General features: G+C 40.0%; 1 protein-coding gene across 1 annotated transcript in view; it reads left to right on the top strand.

The window, feature by feature from the left end:
- Positions 1-7,116, top strand: part of LOC107040413 (potassium voltage-gated channel protein eag) — a 70,236-nt gene that overhangs the window by 8,182 nt on the left and 54,938 nt on the right. The window lies entirely within an intron of this gene.

Genomic DNA, 7,116 nt, shown 5'->3' with positions numbered 1-7,116 from the left:
ATATATATATATATATATATATATATATATATATATATATATATATATATGTACGAAAATCCATCTGGTAGTCAACCCACTGCCTTGTCCTCGACCCTAACACATTAATCGATTTTTGTCCCCCTTGAGAGCTTCAAGAGATCCAAATACTTCTGAAAATTTGTTCTTGGCAAAATGCATTCTTAGGATTTTTAAAAGTTTAATTGCAGTTACCAAGTAAATGGGAATACTATTTATTATACCTCCATATTATGTTAAACCTCTGGCGATATACAGTGCTGATAAGGCTCTGAAGGATTGGAAATACCAGGGTCAACGTTATACGGAGATCATATGGGAGTCATGTGGACAGCAATTATTTGAATCTTTCGCAGTTTTTATTCTCATGGGTTTGGGAGTAATGGCAAAATCAGGAATTAGGACATAATATAGGTGTTTTGTGGATTATCTAGAGAAATTTTCTTCATGAAGACAATTTAGAGATACCTAGAGTATCGAAACACGTATGAAAAAATCCTATAGAATTTCCTATAGGAAATTTTCGAATTCTCCATAGGATTTCCTACAGGAAATCCTAAAAGAAATCCTATAGGATTTTTTCATACGTGGCAGGGAAACATAAATTTTATGGTATTCATAATTGCTCTTTCCCGTACGCCGTTTCGTAATTTTTCAGGGTCAGGTCAACTACTCTGAAAGGTATGAATATTTTCTTGTTGATCCTTCCCTAGAATTATAAGGTCTATGTATACTCCGGTTGGTCTTCAACCTCCGTAGAGGTAAGACGTGTTTTGATATCGCTCCTCAGAGCGCCCCGGTGTGATAAGTTACACGTGTTATTTACACCACAGTGAATCTCAATAACGAATTTAGCCCACCAGAGCTACATTCGAAATATCTGCATTCCACCAATCTTTCTCCAAGCGTTATGGAGGAAAGTCGAGAGACTTTAGTCAATCCAAGTTCACAAAACACCCAGAAAGCTCAAACGATGTCTGTTCAGACCCCTCTTTCATTCGCAGAAGTAACCCAGGAAAATCAAGAGTTTGTTCCCACTGAGGAACAAGGCATTATCATCAACGCAATCCAAGGCACACCATATAAAGAATATGTCTATGCGATCGGGGAATTCGTTGTACTAGAACACGTTAAGGGAGTCGAAAGACTCACGGGAAACCGCGTCGTGATCTATGTTTCAACCCCAGAGCTTGTGGACAAAATTACTGCACCCGAGACCAACATTAAAATAGGAGAAAACAAGTTGCACATCACCCCTGAAAAGGCCAAAACCCGAAAAGTGGTTTTATCAAACGTAATCCCGAAAATACCAAACTCGGTAATCGAGGAAGTATTACGTGGTAAAAGAATAGAACCACTTACGAAGATTTCTACACTGTATCTAATGCTAGACAGAGAAGGCTACAAGGTAGCTACTGCTAGGAGACTGTTGATGATTAAAGAAGAGGACGTCCAGCTTATCCACCAAAGCTTCAATGTCATTCACCAGAATAAACTATATACGATTACAACCACCGTGGATCATTTCAACTGTTTTAAATGCAATACACCTGGACACATAGCCAAAAACTGTCCCCAAGATTTAACACAAACAAGAAAATCGAACGTTACACACAGACTCGCAAGACAACGCGAAATAACACCTCCCAGCTCTTTAACTCTCAGCGACAGGTACTGATGACGTAACAAGGCAAGGAGACAATACCCATGGTCAAGGCGGTGATGAAGCAGAGGCGGGAAATAATACCGAGCAAATAATAACGGCTAATCCGGTAGACACAACACCAGAGTCTATGGATATTGAAACAGTAGGCAATCCCAAACGAGCCTTACCCGAGACACCTGACAACGACATAATCCTCGAGAGAGAAATAAACGATGATGATGGATTTGAGCTCCCTAAAGAGCAATTAAAAAAAAAGAAAAAGACAAAGACATCCAAAGCCCGACATCTAACTCTTGAAAATATGAGGATTTTCTCTCCTCGTTTGGCTAGAGAACTACAAAAAAAAAATCCAGAGGAACATGCAGTAACTTACGAACAATTCATTCAGCTCATTGATGATTCCTACCAAATCAAAAATGCTCGTGAGCTGGCCAAGAAGTTGGGGACAGACCCCAAGGACCTCGCCACAACACTACGAACCTTTACTATATATATTGATGAACGGCTGCTTAAAGGCCGGGTTACGCAAGTGGCGAACAAGCTCGACAAAGTCTCTACTGATCCAGACGTAGATGGCTACATCACGGCCTCTTCCACGAGCTCGCAAAACTAAATCTTACCATGGATGATCAACAACCAAACCAGCAACCTGGACCCATTGTAATTCAGTGGGACCTTAAAATCATCTTCTGGAACATTAGAGGAATCAACGCCCATCGGGAGGACATAGAACTTGCCCTTAAGGACATTGACATCTTCATTGGTGTTGAGACCAAAATCAATCCAAATGACAACCGACACTACAACTTCTCTGGCTTCAGTACCTATCGTATAGATCGACCTATCCTACCAGACGAAATAGGACACGGAGGTATTATAATGATTGTAAAAAATAATTTATCCGTTAAAACTCACGAAGACATTACTAACCCCCACCCGAATGTGGAACTTGCAGCCATCGAAATCAATAACGTAGAATCAAAAATAAATATTCTGGTATGTTATCGAAACCCACAAAGTAATCTGGATCATGAGCACTGGGAAAATTTTTTCGACATATATGGGCAATATGACAATTGTTTACTAGTCGGAGATTTTAATGCGCACCATGTTGCATGGAACTACAGTCAAAACAAACCTGATGGCTTAAGGCTCTATGACTGCATAGAAAAAAATGATATATTTTTGCATAATACTGACACTCTCACACATGTAGACGTTTATAGGGGAAAAAAGTCAAACATTGATCTAGTGTTGAGTAGCCCGGAAATCGCAGATATTATATCCGTTAGTGCACATGATGAAACCTAGGGCTCCGATCACTACCCTCTGAAAATTAATCTGAACGTTCGAAAAACCCAATATATTAGAAAATCATTTAGAGTCACGTCAGTACAAACAAATTGGGATACACTTGAAAGCTTATTAAATAATTCATTTTCACTATTTCTGTCACCAACATTTGATAAACTCAGCCCATTTGAAAAATACAAATATTATATAGAAAATATTGTTACCAATGTGGCTAAATGCACTCCGAAGAAAAAAACCGTATCAGCTAAAATACATAGAAACCCCGTTAAATGGTGGGATCCAGAGTGTGCCAAGGTCAAGAGACTCCGGAGGGCTGGTTACCTGAGGTGGAGATGTACCAAGAGGCTCAGGGATCTCATAGCTTACAAAAAAGCCACTGCCATTGCCAGGAAAACTTATAGAAAAAAGAAGAAACAATGTTTCATTAAATTTACGGAAAAATTAAACTCTAGGAAAAATACGAAATATATCTGGAACACGTGTAAAGTTCTGAAAAATTCCTGGACAAATACAAAATCGCACAATCCCAGAGATTATGTCAAGATACAGGAACAAATTATTCCGGCAATGGATAAACTAGCCCGAGACGGAAATCCCACCGACCTTGCCTACATTCCCCCTCTCAGAACCAAATTCTTTGTTTGATCAGTCTTTCTCCTTTGACGAATTTAACTATGCACTACACCATAGAAACAGTCTTTCGGCTCCGGGACTCGATGGTATCGATTATAATTTACTGAAAAAACTCCCAGCCCAGCTCAAGTTAATCCTCTTAGACATCTTCAACGAAATTCACCATTCTGGAGAGTTTCCTCCAGAATGGAAAAACACATTCCTACACTTTATCCCCAAGAGCAACAATTCAGGAGTCAGACCCATAGCCCTAACATCTTGTCTACTTAAACTGTATGAATCGATAGTGAAAAATAGACTCCAATGGTGGGTCGAGCGGAATAAACGCCTTCCTTTCTCTCAAACAGGGTTCAGATCTGGACTGTCCTGCAGGGACAACTTGCTCAACCTCACTCTACATGTAGAGGATTCTTTTAGAGATCAAGAGCAAACCCTAGCGGTTTTTCTGGACGTTGCTGGAGCATTTGACAATGTCGATGGGGATAAATTACTGGATATCCTTGTTGAGGTTGGGTGCTACAGTACCGTCCTCAGATTTATCAAATTCCTCACCCACGGAAGGGTTCTTCATTGCGATGCGTTGGGTGAGGAAAGTAGAGTTGCCAACATGGGGCTTCCCCAGGGGGGCATGCTCTCCCCCCTCCTCTACACAATCTACACTAGAAACATACTCAAAAAAGTAAATTCAAAAAGTAGATTCAAAAGTTGAATCATCTCTCTTCGCTGACGACATAGCCTTGTTTATTCGCGTCTCAGACTACAAAACCGACAAAGCTACACTAGAACAATCAATACAACGAGTAATGACTAATCTCAGTGCGTTAGGCCTTGAAATCTCCCCCCAAAAAACAGTCCTTTTGAGTTTTAGTAAAAAAGGCTCTGTACCAGAAATTTCCGAGATCAAAATAAAAGACCACACAATCGTATCCTCTCCAACTGCAAAATTCCTAGGTATACACTTTGATCAAAAACTGAATTTTAATCATCATATATCCATGCTCCAACAGCTGAAAGCTCTGAACATTGTAAAATTTCTACGGGGAACATGGTGGGGAACAGACCCTGAAACACTGATTGGACTGTACAAAAGCTACGTTCGATCCATAATTGATTATGGTCTTTTTGCTTATTTCCCCAATACTAAAAAATACCAATCAAAACTAGAGTCCATACAAAACACAGCCCTCCGATCTGCCCTTGGATATAGACGCTCTATACCAACAAATGTCTTGATAGGAGAATCCAAGCTCATGCTGATCAAAGAGCGTGCCAGCTTCCTATGCAAGACGTACTTAGTGAAAATCCTGAGCAACAAGTCTACCCAAGTATATGACACAATCTCCCTTATTTTTAAAGAAAAGAAAACAAGAGTCGTCTGCAGAGACAAACTGATCACCAAGAGATGATCAAGTCTATCAGAGACATCAGAGAGTTGTCTATCAGAGATGTTTTACAATTTGAAAACTCCTTACAAACCAATCCCAACTTCAATATCTTCCTCCACACACTCGACACCCTATTCACTTCCATAAAAACAAAATGACTTTGGCACCACTCTTCAAGCCCTCCCCAATCCAAACGAGGCATTAAGTCAGGAAATTACAAGAAATTTTGATAATTGGAATATTATTTACACTGACGGTAGCAAAGATACGGAAACAGAATATGTGGGAGCAGCCTGTCACTGCCCTACACTGGGTATTGACACCTCTGTTATCCTTAACACGGACTGTTCCGTTTATACCTCGGAATGCATTGCGCTAAACTTAGCTCTAGACTTAGCCAACAAAAACAGGGAGTCCAGCCACCTCGTTCTCTCGGATTCACTGAGCGCTCTACAAAGTCTAGAATCCGTTCATTTCCATCTGCATATCAACCCATACATTTTGCTCGCGATAGAAACATACCAACGATTCATAGAAAATAACCCGTACAACACAAAAATCATCTTCCGTTGGATCCCAGCGCATAGGAGGATCGAGGGCAACGAGAGGGCGGACGTCCTAGCAAAAAATGCTGACGAAGAGGACGATGAACACTTCTCAGTTCCACCTACCGACTACAAAGCTTGATTCAAGCGAGAAAGTCACATTAATACTCGTAACTTTATCCAGAAATAAGCTTTTAGCGAACAAAAACCAAAAGGACAATTATATTTCAAGTATTACTGGAAAAAGAGCTGCCGGCCCTGGTACTCCAGAAGTAAGCTCCCCAGGGAACTTGTGGTTTGGGTTAACAGGGCTCGAGCGGACCACTATCATCTAAACAAGTCTTTGTATCGCATAGGTATTGTTAATACCCCGGAATGCAGCTGTGGAGCTGCGACACAAGATATCAACCATGTTATATGGGAATGCCCGATGTACTCTAGTCAAGAAAGACAAATAATGAATGAAAAACTCATCAAACATAAGTGTCCCACGCCATATACCATAGCTGCATTCCTGGTGGCAAAGGACCTTGAGTCACTCAAAATTATACACCATTTTCTTAAGAAATGTCAAATTAGAATTTAAAACACTTGTATCAAACTATGTATTGTAACATTGTATCAATTGTATCAAAGAAAATCAACCGACGAAGCCAAACATCCTTTGTAACATTTTCAGCAAACTGATTGTAAATAACCCATTGTAGGTTAATACATTAATACATAAATAAAAAATATAAAAAAATGTATACTCCTGGGAGTGTCAATCTCTTCTTTGGTACGACTGCTAACGACGAGTGACCCGAAAGCAACAGAATTAAAAGTCTATGGAACAGGTTTGCAATAATTAACCACAATTCACGAAAACTCACTATACAATTGAAAAAATAAAATCTGATAAAAATATTTATTTGGTCCTCTCGAAGTATTATATTACATGTGCGACTGACCTCGTAACCTGCAAAATCAAGAAAAGTTTTGACCGACTGAGCAAAACATCAGGCTGAGTACACCGCGTATTCTAAAAAAATCAGTAGGAGCAGGATCAACGTTCTTGGCGCGGCGTCCCTGGTGGATCAGTCCGAGACTAGGGACTCTCGGAATGGACACTCATTCGACTCTCGGATTTTCGAAGGTTAGGGCGCCAACTCCAGTAAAGACTCTCGGCCGAGAGTGCATCCGAGAGTTGTTTATGCTTTCACAAATCAATTTGTTTATTAATTGAGGGTGCATTAGATAAGTTGAAAATCCTTTGTGGACCCAATGTAGGTAGAAAGGGTAATTGAGGGTCCCTCAAACATTGCTGAAAGCAGTCTCGGATCAAGTCTCGGACGAGAGTAGAGATACGAGAGTGGTTAAGTAATTGGCAAATTAATTATTTAATGATTTCCGATTAGTTAGAGGGGCTTTGAATAGCAAGAAAAACATTTTTGGAGTGTCTATCGGTGGACGGGGTATATGAAGGTCCCTTAAACATTGCTGAAAGCAGTCTCGGACGAGAGTAGCGATACGAGAGTGGTTTAGTAATTAACAAATGAGTTTGTTAATTATTTTT

The sequence above is a fragment of the Diachasma alloeum genome, unplaced genomic scaffold (genome assembly GCF_001412515.2).
Source record: "Diachasma alloeum isolate Michigan unplaced genomic scaffold, Dall2.0 Dall_scaffold_00333, whole genome shotgun sequence".
In the NCBI taxonomy this organism is placed as follows: domain Eukaryota; kingdom Metazoa; phylum Arthropoda; class Insecta; order Hymenoptera; family Braconidae; genus Diachasma; species Diachasma alloeum.
This window is presented reverse-complemented; position numbering and strand designations above follow the sequence as displayed.